Source organism: Durio zibethinus, chromosome 17, assembly GCF_047325235.1.
Source record: "Durio zibethinus cultivar Kanyao isolate XHJ-2024 chromosome 17, ASM4732523v1, whole genome shotgun sequence".
In the NCBI taxonomy this organism is placed as follows: Eukaryota; Viridiplantae; Streptophyta; class Magnoliopsida; order Malvales; family Malvaceae; genus Durio; species Durio zibethinus.
In genome coordinates, this window is record NC_143178.1 from 13,696,963 (window position 1) to 13,712,133 (window position 15,171).

Sequence of the window (15,171 nt, forward strand, 5' to 3'; positions counted from 1 at the left end):
AAAGCCTAAAATTTGGTTCCTTGATTCCGTGGAAGATTGAAAAATTAAGACCTAATTCCCTATAGAAATATTTGAGCTCAATCTATAGAAAAAGGGGAAGAATCTAGAAAAATAAAATCTTAAAAATCTTTGGTAAGATCCGATTATTGCTTGTCCAGATTAAACTGGGGTTTGATCCTATAAAAATCCTATAAAAGGACCCAATTGGTAATCAGAAAGAGGGCCTCAAAAGCAGCAATTCACAATGTATACAGAGGCAATTAACAGAGATCAATCGTGCAATTAACAAGACACAACTTGCAATCAAGAGGAAATACAATCGGTAGAAATCAGCAATCAAACTTCCAGAAGCACAGCAATTAACAAGAAAGCCACACGAATTCTTCCCACTCAGAAGCAGCAATCCACAGCCAAAGGGGGCCTCACAAAGAATTCATAACCATTATAGAGACAGTTTAAGGCAATTAAACTAGAAGCAACACAAGGGGTCGAATAGGTAACCAATAGAGGCAGTAAGCAATTTTGCACATCATTTAGCCTCAAACACTGATCAAAATGCGAATATGGGGAAACAATTGATGAGGCAGTAGATGTTCAACAACAATTTCAGTAGTTTGTAGTAAACACAGGCACACAGAGAACAGCAATCTCCCAAGTCTTGCACAGAAACACAGTCCTACATCAACCCAGAGTAGAAGAAATTTAGCAGAAAAATCCATAATAAGGAGGCAGTAGAGATCACAAAACCAACAATCAAAGACAGAATTAGCTAAACCTACAAAAATCAGAACCATTCAAACAAAAAACCAAAACCTTGCCCACAATCAAACAAAGCAGCCATAACAGAAAGAAGAAATCCAGCAATCCGCATGACCAAAGTCAAATTGAGAAATTCACAAGCAAGCAATTACCAGGTACATACGCAATAACAAAAGAAATAAAAAAAGGAAGAAAGTGCAAGATAAAGTTTCAACAGCAAAAGGATTTTTTGAAGGTTTTGGTCTGAGTCTGTGGGGTTTTTTTTATTTCTCTGGGGTCTTTAAATAGAGGCAGCTGAAGTAGATGACAGTGGCCTAAGGTGCTGGTGAGATCAACAATAATTACTGGCAATGGCAGCGAGTTGCTTAAATATGGCTATGTTCGGTTCTTTGTTGGTTGAAATTTTTGGTGTTCAATTTTAAAGAGAAGGCAAAGTATGTGTCGAAATCGAGGAAGAGAAGAACATTTTTTTTTTATTTGCTTGGAAGGAGATACTTCAAATGGTGGTGCCGTTTTGGAAAGTCAAGAAACCAATCCTTTTTAGACCCGCTTTAGGACCCACGCAGGTGCCCGAGAAAGAGCCGACCCAACTTGTTCCTTTGGGTCCAGGTTTTATTTTATTGTTTATTGTTTTTATTTTTTTATTGTGTTATTTTATTTTCTTGTTTGTTTTTTTTATTATGATTGAAGTTAGTTGAGACGAGGGAAAAAAAAACTTTGGTATTAATTTCTTATATATACTTGCATGATTAATATTTATTTACATGATTTATTAATTTAATTAGATGATTATTAATATATTTATATGTATGATTGCGTGATTATTAATATGTTTATTTATATAATTATATTTAATTGTTTAATTATTAATATATTTAATTGCTTAATTATTAATATATTTATTTGTATGATTATTAATATATTTATTTGTATGACTATATTTAATTACATGATTATATATATTTGCATAATGATTTTTATGGCATTATATTATTGCATGATAATTTTTGCATTGCATGATTTTGTATTATTGCATATTTATTGCATGGTATGACTTTATATTATTGCACAATTTATTGCATGATATGATTTTATGTATTACATGATTTATTGCATGATATAATTTATATTATTGTATGATTTAAACATGATATGATTTAATATTTATTGCATGATTGCTTGATATTTTAATAAAATTTTTGTATGACAATGTGTTGTAAATAAATAAAAGGAATAGAATTGATTAATTTGTATGATGAAAATACCATTTTTGATTAAGTCTTAGATAAGATAATACATAGTTAACTTAGTATCAATTCTGAGCGTAAAATGGAGCTAATACCTTCCCTGTATGTAACTGACTCTCAAACTTTAGTTATGTTAATATGAACCATAACCTTTTTTTTTTTAAAGGATCTTAGTCTACACTTAAGATAACTTTAAAAAGGATAGATTCATATTGGTGGCCAATAACACCTAAGAAAAAAAATTAGTAACAACTCTATTATTTTTGTGTTTAATGGGTAAGTTTTTCCAACCTAGAATTTTTGACATTTTGGTGAATTCGCTAGAGAGATTAGAAAGTTAAGCCATTAGTTAGTTATGTGTTATTTTAAGCCTTGCTTTGAGGGTTATATTATGTAATTATTTGTGATTTTCAAATTACTAACCTATTTGTTTTTGTTTTCTTATTTTGCAGATTTTGATTTGTATATGCATCAATTAATTTGATTATTTGGCATATCTCTTTACACACACCACTCTTACATTCATGTATAAGCTCTAAACCTGAGTTTTATCCTTTAATAGGAGGGAGCAAGTACTTACACTTTCGTGAGGTGATAACCTCTATATGGGCTAGTGAAAACTCTCACTCAAATTGAACCATTTTTATTTAAGCCTATAATAATGGGTAAGGATTGGGGTGCCTTAATAGTTTATAATGAACAATGATATAGGGAACAATTTGAGAGCTTTTAGATTGTCAAGCCTTTGAACTCAGCATGCATATAAACCTTAAGGATTCAAACCTAAGTTAGAGCCTTGCCTTCCATTTTGTTAGAAAAACTTAAATAGGACACATGATGGGATATTTATTTTACTTGTAAATTTATCTTTGTATATATTATGTGCATGCTAACCCTTTATATTGTTTCTTGTATATATCATGTTTACTAACTCTTTTCTTTTACCATATATACAGACATTTACATTATTGAATCCTTTTTATTGCATTCAAGCATACATGCATTCGTTCATGCAAAAGATAGGAAGGTTTCATGAACATCTCTCTAAATATGCATCATAATTATGGTAAATCAAGGTTCAAGAATAACATAATCTCCATATCAAGCTAAAATTATGGTGAAAAAACAAGCTCTTCATTTTTAAAAGATAAAAAAGGAATAAGAAGAAATGAAGGGGCAATTAGAATATATGACTGAATTATTGAAAAATCTGAACAAAAGAAAAGCAGTGGCTAAAAGGATTGATGATCCAATATACCTGCTTGGTTTTGGCCCATATTCTAAATAGACATCTCAAGAAGCCAACAATCAAAAGCCATTTACGACAAACTACCCCCTATATACATACTAACATGCCTTCAACCATGGCTCTTACTCATATGGCTCTAATTCTTGAACCAACTCAAGTTCCTAATCTAGATGATCCAAAGGAACAAAAAAACTGAAGACAAATACAATAGAAACCAAAGAAGGATTTGGATCTCAATAGAAAATGAATCTTATTGAAAAAAGGCTTCTAGTTATTGAGGGGATAAATTTTTATAGTTCAATAGATGATATTGAACTGTGCTTAGTTCTTGATATTAGCATTTCACCCAAGTTTAAAATGCTTGAATTTGAAAAATATGATGAAACTAAATGTTCTACAATGTATGTCACTATGTACTATCGTAAGATGGCTGCATATACACATGATGAAAAGTTACTCATCCATGTTTTTCAAGACAACCTTATTAGATCTGTTTCAAGGTGATATGTTCAATTGGATAGGTCTTGCATCAGTCGTTAAAGGGAACTAACTAGGGCATTTATTACACAATACAAGCATATAATAGATTTTGCTCTAACCGATTTATCTTTACAAAGTATGAAAAAAAAAAAAACACTAAAAACTTTAAAAAAATATGCCTAGTGGTGAAGGGATACTAAAATTTGAATTTTAAGGTTAAATTTAGAGTTTTGTGGCATTCTTGCATTTAATTCTGAACTTTAAACTAAAATTCTAAAAGTTTTCATGGAAATTTTGGACTTAGACATTTCTTGATTAAAAATGTTGAAGATGTTTAACATGACAAGATTAGTTAGAACATAGTGAGATTTAAGCCTAACAAGATTGGCACATAAGAAAAAAAATATTGATTTTGTTTAAAGTCTCCAAGCCTCTATTAAGAATGACCTTTTTCAAATATGAGAATGATTTATAAGATCTCTAGACATAATCTTCAGAACTTCTGGGCATGATTTATAAGACCTCTGAGCAAAATGCTTTGTAGTTGTATACTTGAATGCTATAATGAAAATATTTATTTAATGATAGTTATATTAACTAAAATAATCTTGGGTTGGTTTCATTAAGTTATTATTTGAAATTAAACTAAAAGAATGAAGAGATTACAAATACAAATTAAGTTATTTATAGTTCATTCATGCATTACACTAATGAATAAGATGTTTATAAAATTATTTTTGCTAGTATATAAATAGATGATTATCTTTTGTATATATGATGAATGCCAACTAGAATTCTATTGACTTGTTTGGCCTTAGTGTTATGATCTGATACATGCAAACTAGAATTCTAGCCCCAAACATGTTCTTCTGTCATCTCTGATTCATGTTTTTTCTATGATTCAACCTCAAGCAAGGCATTTTCTGTATGATTTCTTCATGCCTTCTTGTAACACCACAAATCCACGATATTTATCTCAATATCGCAGTTTAGAAGTGTAATTTGAGATCTCACTTAGGTTTTTAAAGAAATATGTTTAATCTTTTCATTCTCTTGTATAAAATGATTGTTATTAGATAGCTATTTAATTGTTTTTTATAATTTGAATTGCTCTATATCTGTATCTTGTTCTTCAAATATATAAGAAATAGAATAAATTTTACTGCTATCTATGTGGTGAATGAGCCAAGGTGAATTGCACTTTAACATACTTTTGATAAATAGAAAATCAAAACCACCATTTTATCACTTCGAATGTGTTTTGGGAGTCATAATCTAGTATACTTTGTATTCTTGACAATAGTAGAATTACAAAAACCTAAGTTCTATATATGATATCTTTTTGTTAACTACCAGTTACTGAATGCAGCAAGCAACTGGTAATTTTGCTATAATATGTTATATTTTATTTTATTATGTAACTTCTATCATTTTTTTATAAAAATAGCTAAGATTGGGTGTTAAATTGTGTTAATCCACAATATTAGGCAACCAATTGGAAATATAGTTATTGAAAGTAGTTGAAGTTTGGTTTGGTATCATGTTTAATATTGCAATGAAGATGCAGCCACTATATGCTGCTTTCTCTGCTTAAAACAAGACACTTAACTTCATCCTTTTCTCTCTATTTTTCTTTGAACATAGCTACACTTTTCCAAAGATTTTTACGGAAATAAACCACTAGCCTTACAATAAAGCAGTCAACCACTCCCATTTTCCTTTACTTTGTTAGTATATTCACATCCCAGAATGTAACCTATAATTTTTTTTTGGGTCCTTGTTCTGCAATGCTGATTAAATTTATCAAAAGTATCACATAGAAAAGTTTCTTTGATCATCCTATGTATGAAACAAAAAGCAGATTCTTAACATACTAATTTAGATATTGCATTTAATTTTATTGCACTGTTATTAACAATTTTAGATATTGCTTATATTAGAATTAATTTAGGGTTATCTAATTTCATAGTTTTGCATTCTAGGTTATTTTTATTCACTATTTTAGATATTGCATTTAATTTTTTTTTTTACATTAGTTTTAGGTTTAGTTTTTTGTTTTTAATAGTTTAAAATTTTACTGCACTTAATTTTTAGTTACTACATTAGGTTATTTTCATAATTTGTCTTTAGTTTACTTTACTACATTGTTAATTTAGCTACTAAATATTTTACTACTTTTATTCTTTTGATTCTACATTATTTAATTAACTTATATTTATTGATTATAAAGTTTAATCAATGTGTGACATAGAATATGTGTAACTATGAAATATTTGACATAAGTTCATTATTAGTTAACTATAGCAACATGTCAAAGTGGGTGGCAAATATGTTAATATCAACTGTCAAATGATCCTTTATATGTAAGAAAAATAAAGTGATGCAAATTATTTGTTTAATGATAGTTTTGTTGACTAAAACAATCTTGGGTTGGTTTTATGAAGTTATTATCTAGAATTAAACTAAAGGAATGAGGAGATTACATAAGCAGATTAGGTTATTTATGGTTCAATTAGGCATTACATTAATAAATAAGATGTTTATAAAATTATTTTTGTTGATATATAAATAGATGATTACTTTCTATATGTATGAATTTATAAAATTATTTCTGTTAGTATATAAATGGATGATTACCTTTTTACTTTCTATATATATAAGATAATTTACAAGAATTATCTAATTGTGTTTTTTTATGCTATGCAGATGCTTTTTTGTAGAAATCTATGATGGGATCATTATTTTAGGAAGTTATTTATTTTGTAGACATTCAATGATATTTTTTTTATCGATATTTATTTTATCAGACTTGGTACAATGACTTTAGTTTTTGACTTATACTAAGTTTGTGGATTATAAACAATTTACTTATAGTTTTAATGTTATTAAATATCTTTTAGTTTATTATGTATTTTTTGTTTATATGAAAACATATTATATTATGATTATAAATAAATTAATATTAATAATTGAACATATAATTTTTTAAAAAATTTACCAATATCTTAACATTTATACTAAAGCACTTAATCCTTGGAATATTTCAGGCGATACTAACAGTCACAATTCATCAATAAAACATAATAAAAAATTAAAACATACAAGTTTATACTAATAGTATCTAATTGTCAGTATAGGTAAGAAAATTAAAAAATACACATCATCTTTAAGATAATTGCTACTATTTTGAATGGAATAATTATAATTTTTAGGTCCAATGCATGAAAAATGTTTTTAAAATGGTGCAAACTCATACACATTTTTTTGGTCGTTTTCAAGACTTCGTTAACAAATTCAAGCCGGCATTTATTATACCACATTTAGTTTAAGATGGATATTAATGTAATATTCTGTAATATTATTTAATTATATAATCAAATATAATATTAAAGATGATGATATTATAATTTGAATAATATCGAAGATTACGATATGATTACAATATTGAATGAGAGTTTTTCCTTAATTAAAATCCTCTTTATATAAATAAAAAACCTCTATATATAATTTATTAAAGCTAGTGAATACAAAATTTTTTCTCTTCTAACATTGGTGATGTTTTATCACTTTATTTGGTATAAAGTATTAGGTTTAGGCTATATTTGAATAGTGCGGCATTGTCAAAACCTCCATCTGCCACTTAGATCCATTTGGCAAGTGAGCTTTATTCCAACTGCATTGAATCCTTTCATTGCCATTAGAGTTTGTTTAGGCTTGTTCATGAATTGCACTATTTATTAAGGTTGCAAGTTTGGTTTAATTTAAGTTGAATTTTAGACATAATTTTTTAAGTTCAAATATGATCATTAATATTATTTTACAAATAATTTTAATTTTAAAATATAATTAAAATATTAATATAAAAATATTTTTAATTATATTTTAAATAATAATGAATCTAAATAGGTTTTAATGGCCAAGTCGAGCTAGGTTTTGAGCAAACTTTTGTAATGTAAATCAAGCTTGGCTCAGCCATAAAAATCTTTACTTAAGGGTTTAATGAAAATTTCAAATCCCACCACCTTTGTTCCTCGTTTTATCCTTACTTCACATTTTTTGGGCCTTGAGGCTAAAAAACAAGGATAAAAGTGGCCCTATCAGTTAACCAGTCCATGTACATTTTTCTACCTTATTTTTTGTTATTTTACTTTTCATTTTTTAAGTTTTTTTAAACTACTTTAAATAATAAAGTGTGGGTTAAATATATTGACAATGTAACTTTTTAATTTTACAAATAAAATTAAAAAAATAACACATACCTTTTAAATAATTTCTTTTAAATGGCTTAGATGACAATAATCAAATAAGCCTTAGAGCTTCGTTCAAATTATATATCAATCTTCAATATTTTCTTAGACGGAACTAAAATTATAAACCTTTATGTCATTATAATAAGTTCAAAACACATAATCTTAAACAATCAAATAAGAAATAAACAATATTAAATAAAAAAGGGAAAACTTGCCTGTGATGTGAAGAAATCGAAAACTTCTTCAATCCTCTGTTTGAAAACAGAGCAAAAAATTTACTTCTATTTTATGTGTTTTGCAATAAACAATAATTTATGGCAAAAAATTAGGGAAAAAGAAGTTTTATTTTTCTTCGCTTGTCTTAATTTATTATTATCCTTATCATTTATCATTGTAATAAAAATGAACTTTTTTTTATTTTTCACTTTATTTGAGTGCTACCTTGAAAATTATTTATTTTTATTGATTGGACCACGTGTAAAATGACAACTAAACCATTAATTAGTCTTTGACTCCTTGCTTTCTTTGTACTTAGTACTGGATAATTTTTAGAACATAGTAAGCTACAAATTATTAGAATTAGAACTTAAATTTATTAAATATTATTTTTAAAAATAACTATATTTTCCCTTTAATGTTGGATTTGATCTTTTTTGTCAAATTTTATTTTTATTGTTAAAATAATTATATTTTTTATAATAATTTCCATGAGAGATTACTTTCAATATATTGTATAGATTTATTGTAATTTAATATATAGTTAAATCTTATGTAATTAATTTAATATGTAATTTAATAGGAATATTATAAAAATTTTCATAAAATGCCACATGTCAAATTTCATGATGCAATAGTAAGGGTATTTTAGTAATTTTATATGTAGTTAATTTTATATCTTGTTAAAATTTAATATGTAATTTAACAAGAATATTATAATTATTTTGACCAATTATGGTAGAAATGCATTTCCATAATTATGATAAGAGGCACATTATAGTAATTCTGACTACTTATATTGAAAAGTTATTTTTGTAATTATGGTAGGAGAACATTATAGTAATTTTGGCTAATTATGGAAGGACGGGCGTTATAGTAAATTTTGATATATGTCAGCTACTAATCAATTAATTAGAGGGGCATTATAATAATTTTTTTGGGAAATTACTTTTAATATATTATATAGATTTATTTTATTTTAGTAATCTAATATGTAGTTAAGTTTTATATAATTTCAATGAAGCAATGACAAAGATATTTAGTAATTTAATATATAGTTAATTTTATATTATGGTAAAATTTAATATGTAATTTAATAGGAGTATTACAATAAATTTCAAACAAAATGCCATATGTCATTTTGTAATTATAGTGGGTAGAGTATTATACTAATTTTAACTAATTATGATAAGAGGAGTATTTTTGTAATTATTATAAGAAAGGTATTATAATAACTTTAGTTGATTATGGGAGTAAAGGTATTATTGTACTTTTAGATATGTGCCAAACAATTGTCAAATAATTGAAGGGGAAATTTAGCAATTTCAAAAAGAATTACTTTTAATTATAGTTAGCTAATGATGGTAGAAAAGGCATTTTCGTAATTATAGTAGTATGTGCATTATAATAATTTTGACTAATTATGATATTTCATAATTATGATAGAAAAAGTATTATAATAATTTTAGTTAATTATAAAAGTAAGGGTATTATTATACTTTTGAACACATCAAACAATTATCAAATAATTAAAAGGGTAATATAATAACTTCTAAGAGAATTGTTTTAATTATATAATATTAATTATAACCATTAAATTTGACTATGAAAGGAATTAAGTATAATATAGATAATAGTGAACTATACCCTAAAATTATTTGTTACTAAAAAAAATCCCTCTAAAACATTAAATAATATTTTGTACTAAAAAGAAAGTTTGTTCATTAATTTTTTTTCTTTTCTTTTCTTTGTTGTTGACAGGATTATTAGCTCATTCATTTCTTACATCAGATTTAATTTTCTTTTAGTATAAAAGGAAAAAAATTTATTTAATGGTTTTCGGGTGTGTTTGGTACATGTTGATGGTTGTTTTGGGTGTCGGTAGAATGAGTGGTGATTTAGAAGTCGTACGAAGTATGGCTTGAACTTGCAACAGTAAAGCACAATCAAGAGGTGTCGAAGTTGGTTCTTCGAGATACACTCCAATGCTTAAGTTAGTCAAGGATTTAATATTTTTGTGAAGAAAAACGTAAACTACAAAAAGTATTAAGGAAACTTAAAGGAGAATGGTTCTTAGTTCTTATTACACTTGTGCCTCATTTTTACATTATAAAATGACAGAAAAGGGCGGTGATGTTAGTAGAATAGTTGACTACTGATAAGAAGTCACTGTGGAGCTTCAGTAAAAGCCATGTGGGTAAGTGTGGGCTTTATTTGATAATCCTAGATCAATATAGGTTGCATTTAATGATCTTAAACAAGTTGGAAGCCTATTGATCTGTTGTGAAGTGATATCTTGATACGATATTAGCGGAGATAATTGGACAAGACCTTCTTAGGCGAGGGCAAGCCCACATTGTGACAAAAAGTCTAGATATCAACCCTTTTTAGTGGTGAAGTGGCAGTCAAGCATATACCAACTTGGTGAGCATAAGAATTGACATTGTTGACTTAGTGAATAGGTATAACAGTGCACATGATTATTGTAGACACCCAATTGGGTCCAGGCCCAGATCAATTGGGTTTGACCCAAATGGGTAAGGCCCAATTCAATTTTATCCTGTATTATTATTTTTTTTCTCTTTCTTTTGTATTTTATGTATTTTATTATTTATTATTATTATTATGTATTAATATACGTATATATTTATTTATTTATTTATTAGATTAGATTTATATGTATTTTATTTATATAGTTATATATTTATTATTATATTATTATTATTATTTTTTTGTTTTGTAATATATTTTTGGGTTTATCTTATTTTATTTGTTATTATTATTTTTTAAATTATCTGTCAATTTTATCTGATTTTTTCTCGATTATCAAATTTTATTTTTTTATTTTTTTATACTATAATATCTTTTGATTTATCTTTTCTAATTATCTAGTATTTTTTTTTATTTTGATTTTTATTTTGGAAGGCTAAGATTAAAAGTTGAAGAATCCTACTGTGGAGGGGAATTCAATCAGAAGAGTCCAATTGGATTCAAAGATTGAATCCCCGTCCAAGGAGGAATTGGGATTGATCAGGAACTCCTGATCAACCCCTATAAAAGGCACCTCTTGGAACAGATGAAGAGGACACAAAAAGAAAACAGTGAGCAAAGCTACTGAATTTGAGAGAAAAGAGGTGTATAGAAGAGTTTTCGAAGGCTAAAGAAGGTTGAGAAGAGTTAGGATAGCTGTAGGGATCGGAAATAATTTTTTAGAAATTTTTGACGAAAAATTTTTTTGAAAATTTTTGGGAAATTTTCAGATTCTGGCCAAAATTCCGGTGATATTTGAATTTTTCGGCAACAATTCCGGTGAACCTTGAAGTTTTCGACGACCTGCCCAGTTCTCGGCGAACAATCCCAGAAACCGGTGATCTTCCGGCAAACTTCCGACGAACCTCCGACGAATTTTCCAGATTTCGGTGACTTTTTCCAGAATCCGGCGAAAATTCCACCGGTGTTCTTCAGGCCCTTTAGAGAGAAGGGAGAGGAAAAAGAAAGAAGAGAGAGAGGGGAGGAGCGTTCTGCCAAAAAACAGAGGGAAGTGCATTTTATACCCTCTCAAAACGACGTCGTTTTGGCCTTAAGTAACCGAGGATCCGCGCGTTTTGCCGAAACCCGACCCGATCCGAGCGTCGACCCGCTTCTGACCCACGCGTGCCTGCCCCCCTCCGAGCCAAATCAAGCCGAGCTTCCCAAGCCGCCCCTCGAGCCGTTTTCCCTTCCTTGAGCCGAGCCGAGCCACGATCCGAGCCGCTCCAGGTTTTTTTTTTTTTTGAATTTTTTTTATTTTCATTTATTTTTTTATTTGTTTTTTTCTATTTTTTTATTTATTAGATTAGATTTATTTAATATTTTTATCTTTATCTTATTTTTATTTTTGTTTTACTTTTCTTTATTTTTTTTCTTCTTTATTTACTTTTATTTTGTTTTATATTCTTTAAATAAAAATCAAAAAAATATTTTTGAGGAAAAGTTGAAAGTATCAATTTTCCTTAGAAATAAATTTTCAAAAAATATTTTTTGGGAAAAAATTGAAAGAAAAGTTGAAAGTATCAATTTTTCTTAAAAATAAATTTCAAAAAAATATTTTTAGGAAAAAGTTGAAAGTATCAATTTTCCTTAGAAATAAATTTCCAAAAAATATTTTTGGGTAAAAGTTGAAAGTATCAATTTTCCTTAAAAATAAATTTCAAAAAAATATTTTTAGGGAAAAGTTGAAAGTATGAATTTTCCTTAAAAGTAAATTTTCAAAAAAATATTTTTGGGGAAAAGTTGAAAGTATCAATTTTTCCTACACAAGAACAATCATCCTCTCCTTCCTTTCTATTTTGATTTTGATTTTGATTTTTCTTTAATTAATCCGACGACGGAGCCTCTGCAAGTGAAACAGTAGTTTTTCTTGCATACTCTTGAGGTGAGGGAATTTTTTCAATTTTCTGCTAAAAGTATTAGAGTCAATTGAGAAAAATTTCCAATAATTAATTACTTGGTAAAATTTTAAAGCTCATTGGATAACACAAATTTCAGCTGATACCATCTTTTGATGAACGTTGTGAGGGTGCTATAACCTTCTTCACATGTAACCGAACTCCCGAACCCTGTTCTGGTTAGTAGACCTGAACCTATTCTTTTAGGGACCCTTAATTTTAGGTGTTCCCTGAAGGGACAGATTCCTTAGGTGACCAATCACACCTAGATAAAAAAAGATTGGTGGCGACTCCCTAAAGTCAATGTCTAGTGATAGATCCCCGGATCTAGACGTTATGACAGCTTGGCGACTCCACTGGAGACTTTGAGAGTCAGGCCAGCAAATGATTTGTGTTATCCAAAAGCCTAATAAAATTGAACCCTTTTGTATATATGTGTTATTATTCATTCATGTTTATTTACCTTGTTAATTATGTCATTCATATGCATGTGTATAACATGAGCTCTATACCCGAGCTCCGTCCCTCTAGGAGGGAGTAAAGTACCTATTGCTTTCGTGAGGTCTAATGCCTCTGCAGTGGCTAGTGAAATACTCCCACTCAAATTGAACATTTTTCGCTTGTAGCCTGTAATGGGTGAGGATTATGGTGCCTTACTAGTCTGTGATGGACAAGGATGTAAGGAACAATTTGAGGACCTTTAGACTTTGACCCTTAAAACCACATATAATGAACCTTAAAAGTGCCTAACCCATAGATAGAGCCATCACTCTTCCCTGATAGAATTAACCAAAAGCATAGGATTCATCCCTTTTACTTTGTGTGATGTTTAAATTTATTTAGTTATTTATTCTTTTTCTGGGTATACTAACCTTTTTTTTTCTTTTGCATTGGTTCATGCGCATCTCATAAAGTTGCATAAAGAACATTTGCCTGAAAAACGGTCTTCAACAAATTTTTTTTCATGGACACCAATGAACATTTAGTTTGCTTTTCATCAGTATTAGCACCCTGTGGGACACCTAATGAAGTAAGGGCCCTGTCTGAAAAGACTCAACTGAAGATGGGAGATTGCTTGCCAATTGGGTATGAGTCTACTCTATCTCAAGAAACATCTATCCTCCTCAAACAGAACAATTTAGAAGATTTGGTGGATATCTGGAAGAAGATGAGTCCGTCAAAACAAGAGCAATTTTGTCAGAAACATGGGCATATAGCACACCTTCTAGCAGTGGCTGTTGATGATCAACTAATTAGAGTTGCAACACAATTCTGGGATCCTGCATACAGGTGTTTCATCTTTAAAGAAGCTGATATGACTCCCACCATAGAAGAATATTTGGTTTTATTGGGTTTGCATCTAAAGACTCCTGACAAGATATATGTCAAAAAACATAAGTCAGGATTTCGTAAAAGTCTGACTCAACTCATGGGGATAGACAAGGAAGTTGTAGATTCTCATACAAAGAAGAAACAAGAACAGGTTTGCCTACCTTGAAAGTTCTTTCATGAGTTTCTGATGTAACACGTCAATAAAGAACGGGGGTTAGACATATTTGCCTTGGCTATATACGGACTGGTGATCTTTCCAAAAGTTTTGGGACATATTGAGATAGCGGTGGTTGATTTTTTTGAAAGTGTGATCAATGGCTGTAATCTTTCAACGGTAATATTAGCAGAGACTATCAGATCTTTGAGTTATTATCGTCGGAATGGAGGGCGCTTCATAGGATGCATACAGCTATTGTACGTGTGGATGAAAAGCCATTTTGAACAAGGAAATGGTGCTTTCTCGAAGATTTATATCCGTAATCGCTTTTCGATCAAAAAGTTCTGCGAAAGTGGGTGGTCAAAGCAGAAGTCTAAACAAGAATGGATAACTTTCTTGCAAAAGTTGGAAGGTGCCAGGGTGAGATGGTTAGCCTCATGGATGAATCGAGAGCCTATGTTATACCAATGTGGAGATAGTACAGTGGTTCCGCTTCTAGGTTTATGGGGAGTGATGAATTATACACCACTCCTAGTGAGAAGGCAATTGGGGGGAGAACAATTCATTCCTATGACTTATGGGCTTCATCAGTTAGATTTCTCTTACAGTGAGCCTAAAGCATTTCAGAGGATGAATGGAATGATCAAAGCATGGAAAAATCCCCAAAGAGTGAGTCCTGGACCATTCACTGAAAAAGTCACCCCAGGTTACTTGGTTTGGAGAACAAAGAGAAGACAAGAAATGGTATTCACTTATGAAGTCTCTCAACCACCGACAGAAGAAAAGCTTGAAGAGATACCATCAGAGTTAGAGCTAGCAACAAAAGAATTTGAGTTTGAAAAGATCAAGTTAAAGAAAAAAATTCAGAAACTTTAAGAAGAAAAAGCCCAATGGAAAGGTAGAGCCGAAAGTTATGAAGTCAAAGTTCACAAGATTGCTAGAGAACGTGATACAGCTACTGAAGATCTAGCAAAGTTACACCCGGAGCATAAGAGGCTATGTGTGAGAGAAAGGGCCAAAGGGATAACCATTGTCGAGCTGACTGAGGAAAATA

The 15,171-nt window shown here is 29.4% G+C and overlaps 1 long non-coding RNA gene across 1 annotated transcript; it reads right to left on the bottom strand.

The window, feature by feature from the left end:
• Positions 1–297: 297 nt before the first annotated feature.
• Positions 298–1,547, bottom strand: LOC149514039 (uncharacterized). The gene is made up of 2 exons (XR_016328975.1): positions 814–1,547; positions 298–676 (listed from the first exon to the last, which is right to left on the bottom strand). It is a non-coding gene; the product is annotated as an uncharacterized LOC149514039 (long non-coding RNA).
• Between the last annotated feature and the right edge of the window lie 13,624 nt (positions 1,548–15,171).